Source organism: Lathyrus oleraceus, chromosome 2 (genome assembly GCF_024323335.1).
Source record: "Lathyrus oleraceus cultivar Zhongwan6 chromosome 2, CAAS_Psat_ZW6_1.0, whole genome shotgun sequence".
NCBI lineage: Eukaryota > Viridiplantae > Streptophyta > Magnoliopsida > Fabales > Fabaceae > Lathyrus > Lathyrus oleraceus.
Window position 1 is genome coordinate 246,196,786 of NC_066580.1, and position 12,976 is coordinate 246,209,761.

Below are 12,976 nucleotides of genomic sequence, written 5' to 3' on the forward strand. Positions count from 1 at the left end.
TACATCACCCCTGTAACCATGGGTTCTCCTTAAAGTTCCTATTTAAAGAGAAACATGAGCTTGAAGATCATAGTGCTTGATCTGAAATGGCACGATTTGCAAAATTGAGACCACCACTGGCCTGCCTCATTCGTGAGGACTTCAGAAAACAGTACAAACCAAAGAGATTCACATTATATTTCAAGATCTGAATCAAAAAAGTTTGGTGATATACCTCTGAAATGGAGCTTCAAACAACACGAATTGTCCAAGCTCTTGATCCAATCTTGATCTGGAAGTATGATGGTGATGCAAGGTTAAGGAATTAAGACTTGAAGATCAACTAATGATGTTGAAATTCAAGCTTGAAATTGAAAATGAAAACTGAAATTCCTTTAGGTGAGGGTTTGGTTTTCAATCCAGCAGCGTTTCATATCTCCTTGTGGTTTATTTTTGAAGGAACATGGGCTTCTATTTATAGCTGGAATGGATGCAAGGCAATGCTTGGCTCGTGTGCATGAAATTTGGATCCTCCATGCATGGGCCTGTACAGGCGCATGTGAGGTCCAAGAGTGAAGGCAAATCCATGCTGAGATCAAATGTAAGTGAACTGGACGTGTAATTGGAGTTGCATTTGCTTGCACATGAAGTTACAAAGTGAATTGCAAAAATGAACATAAAAATTAAGCTCTTCGAAACTCACTCATGAAAAGTCAAATTTATGTGAGTAATGGTTGGAAAGCCCTTGAGATGAGGAACAAAAGTCATGTTGGGAAAAAATTCATTTGGAGTTTAGAAATTTATGAACACTGGCTGTGAAGGTTTGGGTACAAAACAGGTCAAGGTTCCCTTTGAATTTTTTTGCCAAAAGCAAGCATCTTCAAGCCCTTCTGTTTCAATGATGCGAGCCTCAAAAGGAAACACCTACAACATCAAAGTTGTATATCTTTTCAAGATGATCAATTTAGACTCACATTGTGAATCATTTGGATTTTTCATGAGAAAGTTATGGGCACTTGAAGTTGGACTTTTTTCAAATTCAATGACTTAGGTCGAAAGTGACCTGTAATGTTTTGTATTATCACATGTATTTATTTTAGGATTATGAAATTTTGTCCAACATAACATTTTAAATAGACATCTTAATATTTCCAATTAATTTGGTCTCACCTCAAAATCATAAAAAATAAGGAAGTTAGGTCCTTGGGAAGTTGACCCAAAATTAGGGTTTTAGTCAAAATGACCTATAATGTTTTGAAATGAATGATGACCTTACAAGTTTCAAATGTATTTTTTATGAACATTATAGTTGTTCATATGGTTCTTAAGGACAATTGTTCTCTTGGGGTCATCTTCATTTGACAAACACATCACAAGTTGTGTCTCAGTGATCTTCAATTTAGTCAGATGACTTGACTGGTCAACTTCTCAAGGCCAAACTTCAAATCTTGATGAATGAATGATTGAGGACCCTCAAATAAGCTCATATATGCATAAAATAATGAATGAAAGAACTTCCCTTGATTAAATTTGATCATAGATTGAGGTTTCTTCATGAGCAAGGCACAATCAAAGCACAATTGACTTAGGGTTTCCTTGGGAAACCATCCTCAAGCCCTTTGGGTTATTTTGATCAAATTGGAAAATTGAGATACTTGGGAGACATATATGATGGTTAGGAACTTTGTGGACCATTGTCATGCTTGTTTTCATCTTCATCTAGCCACTTCATTGAGCTTAGGAGCCTCTTAGGAGCATGGGAGCACATGATCACTTGAGCTTCAAAACAAAAAGAGTTAGTGACATATTTTTATGCTTTTGGTTAGTAATCAAAATAAGAAAAGAAATAGTATACAATACAAGCATGGTTGGTGGTCTCAAACCATTCTCACAAGTCCCAACCCTAGGGTTAAGGAGCCAAACATGCTATGATCCTTGAGGCAATGCATTGAGCAAATGATATGATGCTATGAGGGATATTAGGGTCAAAATTAGGGTCTTACAGATGCCCCTATTTAAGGTCATTCTAGCCGGAGATATGAAGGTTAAAATCTTCGTCTCGACGAGGTAGAATGGGCTTAAATAATAACAAAGAGATGAATTTTTGTCCCTAAGAGACCTCATGATGCAAATGCATGTATGCAAAAAAAATCTTCATGGTGAATAATTGCCATGAAGGAAAAGAAATCAGGAGAACTGAAAAATCTATAGGAGTACCACACTCACTAGGGAGACAGAGACTCTAGGGGGGAAATAGGGTAAAAATGCGTGAGCAGGTCACGACTTGAAAACTTGCTGGGAGACACGAGTGGATTCCACGAAAATAAATCGATGGAAAGACTCGAGCTGACGCAAAAATGCATGTATTGGGGAATTTGCCAATACATAAAAACTATCCACAAAGGATACATCGGATAAAAAATCCGGACTCAGACGGGAATGTCCACACAGGACCCAACTGAGAGAGAAAAAACGAGATATTATCGGCTACTGGGTAATAAACTAAAAAAGAGACATGTTATCAAAACACCGGTTACTGGGTGAGAGAACAACACGCTCAGGGAGAAATAATATCTAAGACCGGTATAAGGGTGAGATATTTCAATCATCCGAAACATCTGAGGAGGACCTAAAAGGCACATCTCAACTCAAGAGAATCTGACTCCACAGAGGATAAAAAGTCATAATAGGGAGAAGAGGGAAGGAACACCATGGATACCGGTTATTGGGCATATAATAGGTGACCAATCAGGCGTGAATTGGGAACAAATCCAAGACACTCATCATCCGAAAGGAGGGCTGAAAAAGCAAACTCGACTTACAGGATGGACATTCGATTCCACGAGGAAATACGAATCTTACTCAACTGGGGAAGAAAAAGACTTCAACCAAAGAGCTCATGAGATATATTATCTATTACCATCATAACATAGATAACATACTCGTATGGAAGATTATCCACAACCGGTTACTGGGTTAATAAAGGATAAATCGACCGAAAAGAAAGGACATCGGGATACTGGTTATTGGGTATAAAATGATGACCAATCAGAAGGGGAAACAATCATAACCAAACAAAAAAGGGTAAATGAAAGATAACTCGGCGAGGGATGAATTGCTTGATAAGAGCAATTATCCAAGAGATATATCACCGGTTACTGGGTGGTATACTCAAAAAACGAAGGAATATCGATACCGATTACTGGGTAAAGATAACCAACAAAGAGGGGATTACATCTACCGACTACTGGGTAGAAAACCACAAAAATAGGACTTACAACTACCAGTTACTGGGTAAAAGACCATAAAAAAAGGACTTACAACTACCGGCTACTGGGTAGAAGGCCACAAAGTTTACTGGGGAAAAGGATGAACAATTACTGGTTATTGAGCAATTGAACAACTAAACCGCAGGAAACTGCAGGGGAATAACAAGAAAGGAGTCAATCTAGGCACAATCTAGAAAGACACAATCAAATAAGACTCAACCCAATGAGGATATAACTCGGGGGAGTAATTCCATCCCAATACACAACTAGGGAGGAAACTGAAACAATAATCATCCACGAGGAAATAACTCAGTGGGGAAGAAAGAAGGAAGGATAAACACTTTCTGCCTATGGGGCTGACTCTATTTGGAGAGATCAAACACAAACATCTGCTTAGGGAAGAATATTTGACCAATAGCAGGATATAATAAGCAAAAATATATGCCAAAGCATGCAACATGAATATCTGAATGCTATAATTGTGCATGTATATGCGTGATTTATGTATGATTAATGCTGACAGACAAACATATCTAACACAAACAGGCTCAAGAGCCGCGAACGGAAAACCGACATAACATCTCAAAAATAGAAGCCAGACCCACAGGAGAAATCAGCTCTGGTGGGGATGCATCAAGTACCAGGATACATAGACCACCGCTGGGGATAGGTAAAGTCACAGCTTCCGACTACCGGGGATTGGCAGAGTCACAACTACCAACTGTCGGGGATTTTCCAACAATTCTCGGGAACAGGTGACGAGATACCAATAAGATCAGTCATAGAAGAACCTCTATTGGGGGATCTTATCAAGGAATGATGTGAAATTCTGTGGGGAACAACCACCAAACAGATACACATCAATCAAACACCCCCTTCTAACTGCTAGAGAGACATCTCTGCTAAGGGGAGAAAGAACAATTTGTTCCGCCGGGAAAGGAAATAACACATCTTCCTCATCACCATCCAATATTGGAAGAGATCTTCAACCACGGAGGGGATACAAATTATCAAGCTCGGATCAGGCAACCCTACTGGGGATGGACTGTAAGCAACCCTACTGGGGATAAACTGTCAATATTCCTGAAGGAATTGTCCTGGCTGAGGGAATCAGAAGTGAATCCTTCGTTAACACGTGCCATGCTGAGGGTGAAAAGGGGAACAAACCCCTCACCAACTACTCTATACAACTTCTTGCTGAGGAGACAAAAATCTGGAAAGATAGCTCTGCAGGGAGCACATGCCTACTCCGCTGGAGATTCTTACTCATGCTGGGGAAAGACAAACTTCCTCGTAAATAGATAGCATATCAACTTTTATCAACCTATAAGGGATTTTAGGTCAGTCCACATAAGAGATGACAACCATATGATCGATAAAACACAAATGCTAGTGCCAGAATCTCTGGGAAGCTGACGATGTATCACTCTTCTGCGCTCGTTGGGGAGACAACCTTGAAAGCTGATGAAGAGGATATCAACATGCCAGAATATGAACAAATGCCTTACCTTTTTGGAAATCGTACTATCCTTGGGAGAGCACTTAAGACGTTTCGACTATCCTTTTAGTCATTGTGAATGTTCATTTTGTTTAAAAATAGTTTATAAAAACTTTATTAGTTTAAAACAGTGATATTTATCAATTAAAACATGCAAACATTTGTTAAACAGAAACAAATAAGAGTGCAAAGAATTGGATAAAGGCTCAAATTTATTTGGTAGAATGGTAGTCCGCAAATGGTGAGACTCCATGGATCTTTACAAATTTGAAATTGGTGATATATATTGGAAAAAGGGCTACATTGAACATAATGACCATTTCTCCACCAACTCTGAATCCAATGTATTTGGAGCTTCAGTTGATGATGACTGAGCGAGAATCTTTGACAGAAGACAGCTAAAGAACGAAGTCTTGTCAGGATGCAGTTACTTGCCAAATCCCTAATTTTTACCTAGATTTCCCCAGGGTGCGGTACTCAATCTAGCGGGATATATATATACATATATTCATTTTTTTATGCCTCTAACTTTTTCCTGGACCACCCTTTCGGGTTTTCAATCCACTGAGACGCTCATTTTTGCCTAAGCCGCCCTTTCGGGTTTTCAACTTAGCGAGCTATTCTATTTTTATTTTTAGGCGAAGTATTTCTTGACTGCATATGAATTCACAGGACGAGTGAAATCCTCCCCATCCATAGTTGTGAGCAACAGAGCACCGCCTGAAAAGGCCCTCTTAACAACATATGGACCTTCATAGTTTGGAGTCCACTTGCCCCTGGAATTGGGCGCGGAAGACAAGACTTTCTTGAGCAAGAAGTCACCTTCTCTGAACACACTAAGCTTGACCTTCTTATGAAAGACTTTCTTCATCCTTTGTTGATATAATTGACCATGGCACATGGCAGTTAATCTCTTCTCTTCAATCAAATTCAGTTGGTCATAACGACTCTGAACCCATTCAGCCTCAGTCAACTTGGCTTCCATCAAGACTCTCATTGATGGGATCTCAACCTCCATGGGGAGAACAACCTCCATGCCATATACAAGGGAGAAAGGGGTGGCCCCTGTTGAAGTGCGGACAGATGTACGATAACCATGCAAGGTAAACGACATTATCTCATGCCAATCTTTATACGTAACAACCATCTTCTGGATAATCTTCTTAATATTCTTGTTAGCAGCTTCGACTAACCCCATTCATCTTGGGTTTATAGGGAGAAAAATTATGATGTGCAATCTTGAACTCGCTACACAGCTCTTTCATAATCTTGTTGTTCAAGTTAGATTCATTATCAGTAATGATCTTGTCTGGCACACCATATCGGCATATGAGTTGCTTCTTGATAAACTTCACAACCACCTGCCTGGTCACATTTTCATATGATGCCGCTTCAACCCACTAGGTGAAGTAATCAATAACTACGAGAATAAATAGTGACCATTTAACGCCTTTGGTTCAATCATACCAATCATGTCAATTCCCCACATGGAGAAAGACCATGGTGAGGAAATAACATTCAGAAGCGTCGAGGGAATATGAATCTTGTCCGTATAAATCTGACACTTGTGGCATTTCTTCACATATTTGCAGCAGTCAGACACCATTGTCAGCCAATAGTAGCCTGCTTTCAACATCTTCTTTGCCATGGCATGTCCATTGGAATGAGTACCAAATGAACCCTCATGGACTCCAGTCATCAACAGATCTGCTTCGTGTCTATCCACGCATCTGAGCAAAACCATGTCAAAATTCCTCTTGTAAAGCACATCACCATTAAGGTAGAAACTGCCAGATAATCTCCTCAAAGTCTTCCTATCTTTAACAGGTGCCCCAGGCGGGTAAGTCTGACTTTGGAGAAAGCACTTGATATCATAATACCATGGCTTATCATCTTTCACTTCTTCAACTGCAAACACATGAGCTGGTCTATCCAAGCGCATCACAGTAATATTGGGAACTTCATTCTAATATTTCACCACAATCATTGAAGCAAGCGCAACAAGAGCATCTGCCATCCGATTCTCATCTCGAAGAATATGATGGAAGTCAACCTCAGTAAAGAAAGTTGAAATCCTCCTCGCATAATCCCTATATGGGATGAGGCCAGGCTGATTCGTCTCCCATTCACCCTTAATATGATTAACAACAAGGGTCGAATCACCATAAACATCAAGATGTTTGATCCTAAGATCAATACACTCCTCTAAACCCATAATACATGCCTCATACTCCGCCATATTATTCGTGCATTTGAAAGTTAGCCTTGCTGTAAAAGGAAAATGTGTGCCCTGAGGAGTAATAATCACTGCCCCAATACCATTTCCATATTGATTAACAGCGCCATCGAACACCATACCCCATCGGGAACCAGGCTCTGGCCCTTCATCGAGCGTAGCCTCATCGCAATCTTTCATCTTCAAATATAGAATCTCCTCATCCGGGAAGTCGTACTGCACAGACTGATAATCCTCAATTGGTTGATGTGCCAAGTGGTAAGCCAAGATACTACCTTTAATAGCTTTTTGAGCTCGATACTCAATATCATACTCAGATAACAACATCTGTCAACAGGCAATTCTCCCAGTTAAAGTAGGCTTCTCAAAGATATACTTGATTGGATCCATTTTGGATATCAACCAAGTCGTATGATTCAACATATACTGGCGTAAGCGCTTAGCAGCCCAAGCCAAAGCACAACATATCTTCTCAAGCATTGAGTACCGACACTCATAATCGGTGAACTTCTTACTCAAGTAGTATATTGCATACTCTTTCTTCCCTGATTCATCTTGCTGACCTAATACACAACCCATGGAATCATCAAGCACAATTAAGTACATAATCAGTGGTCTCCCTTCAACAGGCGGAGACAGAATCAAAGGCTTAGACAAATACTCTTTGATACAATCAAAGGCCTTTTGGCAATCCTCGGTCCAATCATGACGCTGATCTTTTCGGAGGAGCTTGAATATAGGCGCACATGTGGCAGTCATGTGGGATATAAATCTCAAAATGTAATTCAAGCGGCCAAGAAAGCCTCAGACTAGCTTCTCAGTCTTGGGCGCAGGCATCTCTTGTATTGCTTTGACCTTGGCAGGATCAACTTCAATACCTCTTTCACTGACGATAAAGCCCAATAACTTGCCGGAACGGATCCCAAATGTACACTTGTTCGAATTCAGGCGAAGTTTATACTTCCTCAAACGCTGGAAAAGCTTCAACAAGTGTTCTACATGTTCAACTTCCGTTTTCGACTTTGCAATCATATCGTCAACATATACCTAGATTTCCTTGTGCATCATTTCATGAAACAAGGTAGTCATAACGCGTTGATACGTGGCTCCGACGTTCTTCAAACCGAAGGGCATCACTCGATAACAGAATGTTCCCCTAGGTGTGATGAATGTTGTCTTCTCCATATCCTCGGGTGCCATTTAAATCTGATTATAACCGGAAAATCCGTCCATAAATGAGAAGATATTGAATTTAGCCGTATTGTCTACAAACATATCAATGTGTGGTAGAGGAAAATCATCTTTCGGACTAGCTTTATTCAAGTCATGGTAATCCACACACATGCGGACTTTTCCATCTTTCTTAGGCACATGCACAATATTGGCCACCCATTGAGGATATATAGAAGTCATCAGAAACCCCGCATCAATTTCCTTATGAACTTCTTCTTTGATCTTCACTACCATATCAGGACGAGTTCTTCTGAGCTTTTGCTTCACAGGCACACACTCAGGCTTCAACGGCAAGAAATGTTGCACAATATCAGTATCTAGACCAGGCATGTCTTCATATGACCAGGAAAAGACGTCGACATATTCTCGTAGCAACTCAATCAACCCCTTTTTTACAGCCTCTTCCAGGAGTGCCCCAATCTTCACTTCACGAATGCAGTCTTCAGACCCTAAGTTGACTGTTTCTAGATTCTCAAGATGCGGCTGAATGATCATCTCTTCGTGCTCAAGCAGACAGGTAATCTCATCAGGAATCTCTTCAACATCATCTTCTTCGGCCTCAAATACAAGGAACTCAAAGTTGGGAGATGGTGTTGGATCATTATGTTCAATGGGTTTGATCAACCTGCATATTGATTTTGAGTATAAGAGAGATTTCAGAATTCAAACAAGGCAAATCATTATGCAGATGAAAAGATTGATTTTATTCTTTTTTTAGGGTTTTATGGTGATCACCAATTTCATGCAAAAAGCAAAAAGGAAAAATAATTTGGAAAAACAAACATTTAACATGTGTTTATTGAATGAATATCATTGTATTAATCAAATTATGCCAACAATGTCATCACTCCTCCTTTTGGCATGGGAGAAGGGTTTTCAAACAAAATGAACACATTATGTTGACTTATGGATAACTGTTGGAACATCAACAGCGACCCAATTATTGCAGATTCCGCCAGGTATGACAAAGTTGCCAAGGTCTTCCTCTTCATCATCTTCAACAATGGCAGCAACTTCTTGATCTTCAGCTGTATGGACGAAACATCCACTATGGAACAACCCACACTCATTGGAAACATCGGAAGAATACCCTATGCCAGCTCGGGATTTATTATCTTCCAACTTGATAATTTCCCCCAAACCAGTAGTTGCACCATGCTCAATGGCCAACTTCGCATCATTATAGGAGACAAATGAAGAAAGTCCTTTCCTTGAAGGCTCAGCAATAGACAAGGCTTAGAACGGAGTTCCAACCTCATCCTTAGCATCAATATAGGAGAAGGAAGATAAATGACTGACCAACAGAGCCTTCTCTCCCCCTATCACCACCAACTTTTTGTTTTAACAAACATCAACTTCTGGTGTAGGGTGGATGTCACGGCGCCTGCCTCATGAATCCATGGTCTGCCAAGCAAACATTTGTAAGCCGGATGAATATCCATGACCTGGAAAGTGATCTGGAAGTCATTAGGTCCAATCTTGATCGGGAGTTCAAATTCACCGATCACGGTTTTGCGTGATCCATCAAACGCCTTCACAACCACTCCACTCTGCCTCATGGGAGGCACATGGTAAAAAAGTTTAGCAAGAGTGGATTTTGGCAACACATTAAGCGATGACCCTGTATCCACCAACACATTGGACAAGGCATCATCCTTACAGTTCATAGATATGTGTAAGGCCAAATTGTGGTCTTTTCCCTCCTCGGGAAGATCATCATCGCAGAAGCTCAAGTTGTTGCAAGCGGTTATATTTGCAATGATGCTATCAAACTGTTCTATTGTGACATCGTGGTCCACGTATGCCACGTCTAACACCCTCTGCAAAGCTTCGCGGTGTGGCTCAGAATTCATCAACAAAAATAACACAAATATCTTTGATGGAGTTTGTAGCAGCTGATCAACAACATTGTATTCACTCCTTTTGATGAGCCTCAACATCTCATCACCATCCTCTTTCAAAATGCTAGACTGGCCAACCAGGATAGGAGTGTTATTATTCTTTGCAACAACAGGGTCAATACCCTTCTCAACAGGAACAAAATTATTAGAAGAAGAAGTCCCCACGGGACCAGTAGGATTAACAACAGTTCTCTTCATGACATCTTCATGGGGTTTCGGCTGCGCCGAGAAAACACGACCACTACGGGTCACACGACTGACGTCAGAAATGCTCACTACAGAAGTTGAGGGCAACGACACCTCCTTCCCATCTTCCAGCATAACTGTGTTGTATCGATAGGGAACAACTTTGTCTGATGCATACGGGACAGGGCCCGCTGGCTTGATTACAAGAGCTGGTGATACCTTCTTCTTGCTACCTACATATTTGACGACAACAGACTCAGGAAGTTTAAACACCGGGGTGATAACATCGACTTCGTCCTCGTTACGATTCTGAAGTATTTCAATCATCCCCTGATCAATAATCTCTTGTATGTCCTTTCTAACTTGTCGGCATCCTCTCTCATTGATAGTGCACACCTGGCACCTATCATGGTCATGCTCATAGTGGTTGTGTTCACACAACAGCTTGTGCATCTCGACCAAAGGTTGCCTTATGTCATTAACATATAGGAATTTATATTTGCCAGGGCATCCCTAGACCATGTTAATAGCAGCCTTCCCATGCTCGGGCAATGGGTTCTTCTTCACATTAGGACCTACGTCCTCGAAAAATAATATACCACTTCTCACAAGATCTTGCACCTTGGTCTTCAACGGGTAACAGTTTTCCACGTCATGTCTGGGAGCACCAGAATGATATACACAATGGAATTCTGGCTTATACCATCACTGAGGGTTGGTCGGTACAGCGGGAGGGTCTCGTGGAGTGATCAGTTTTCTGTCTATCAAAGAAGGATAAAGCTCAACTTATGTCATCGGAATCGGGTCAAAAGTTACCCTCTTCCTCTCGTAATTGCTGGTGTTGGTGTTATTGTTGTTTCGAGGCTGGTAGGCATGTTGTTGTTGACGATGTTGTTGTTGTTGTTGATGATGAACTTCTCGAAAAGCAGGTGCTATATGAGCCACCTGGTGTTAGTTAATAGCAGGATGCACATTATTCCTCTTTACAGAGGGCCTTCTCTTAATATGGGAGGACACAACATGAGTCTCTCCCTCCTTCTTCTTAGCAAAGCCCCCATACCTCTTTACTGAAGAGTTGTCTTCTCTGGATAACCGTCCTTCATGGACCCCCTCTTCCAACCTCATTCCCATATTCACCATTTTGGTGAAGTCTGAGGGAGCACTGGCAATCATTCTTTCATAGTATAAAGATCTCAAAGTCTTCAGTAAGATCTTTGTCATCTCCTTCTCTTCTAGGGGTGGCACTATCTGAGCTGCCAACTCTCGCCATCTCTGGGTGTACTCCTTGAAGGTCTCCTTGTCCTTTTGTGTTGACAACTTGCGAGCATACATCACAAGATGGCTGAGCGAGAATATGTTTCCCTTGTATTTCTCAAAGTCAGGTACTTTGAATTTAACAGGGATCTTCACGTTGGGCACAAGGCACAACTCAGCAACACTTTTACCAAAGAGGTCCTTCCCCCTCAGAGTCTTCAATTCCTTGCGCAACTCAAGGAATTGGTCTTTCATCTCGTCCATATTTTCATATACATCCGGACCCTCAGACGGCTCAGAATGATAGATGGTGTCTTCAACACGGGGTAAGGCATGCACAACGGGAGGTGGCACAAATAGGACCGAGCTAGATATCGACAGAGAAGCAAGAGTAGGAGCAAAACCCTCTGGCACAAAATTAGCAGGCATTCCTCAAGGGAACCTGGCTGGCACAGTAGAAGTTGCTATCTCAGAAATAATCGTCCTCACGGGAGGAGTTGCAAGAGTTGGTGAAGATTGGCTCTGGGCGGCCAACACTGACTCCATCATGGCAGTCAGCCTAGCAATATCTTCCTTCAGATCCCAATTCTTATGCTCTAAATGCTCCATTATCCTTGGATGATTGGCCCTGGTATTGTACCGATGCGTCAACTTGTCTTCAAAATAAATAAAGAGCAAAGAGTTAGACCACTGATCAAGAGCTCAGAATAAAACCTGCCTATGCATATGATGCATGCAATGTTTGTGCATATGATTTGTTTTTTATTCGAGGAACTTTATAGAGATCCATTTGCAAATATTTGGGAATATTAATCCTTTTAAGATATACCTGGAATACTCATAGCAATAATATTTAGAAACTTTTTACACCAATGAAGTAGTACAGTTTTGGTAACCAAATACAATACAAGAGGAAAGGAGAATAAACATCCTATGGAGCCCTAGAAACAATCATCCAAAGCTCTCGAGATCGAAAGATAAGTTGCACGAAGTCTTTTCACCTCTCTCTCATAAGATGTTTCCATGTCGGCTTTCTGCTTGGCGATCCGATCATACTTCCTCTTCCAAAACCTAGATGAGTGAGGAAGAAGATAAAAAACCACATCATCAGGCTCATCAATAACCTGATGCTCCAGAAATTCTATCACTGCATCTTTATCTTTGAGTTGCTGAAGAAGTTCCTCACGCTCACGAACCCATGCACGCGACCGGTCTTCATCTCTTAACTCCTTTACTCCTTGGTTAGGGAGGGTTGAAGGCCCAACCATAACCATAGGGGTAGGTCTCGGATAATCGTACGTCATGTGGTACTCAAAAGCTCTCTTCCTCACCCAAGTGGTGCAGGGTTCCAAAGCAATACAATTCTTCGGACCAAGCTCCTTCCTTCCCTTCCTATGAACTTTGCGCCAGGCGCGGACCA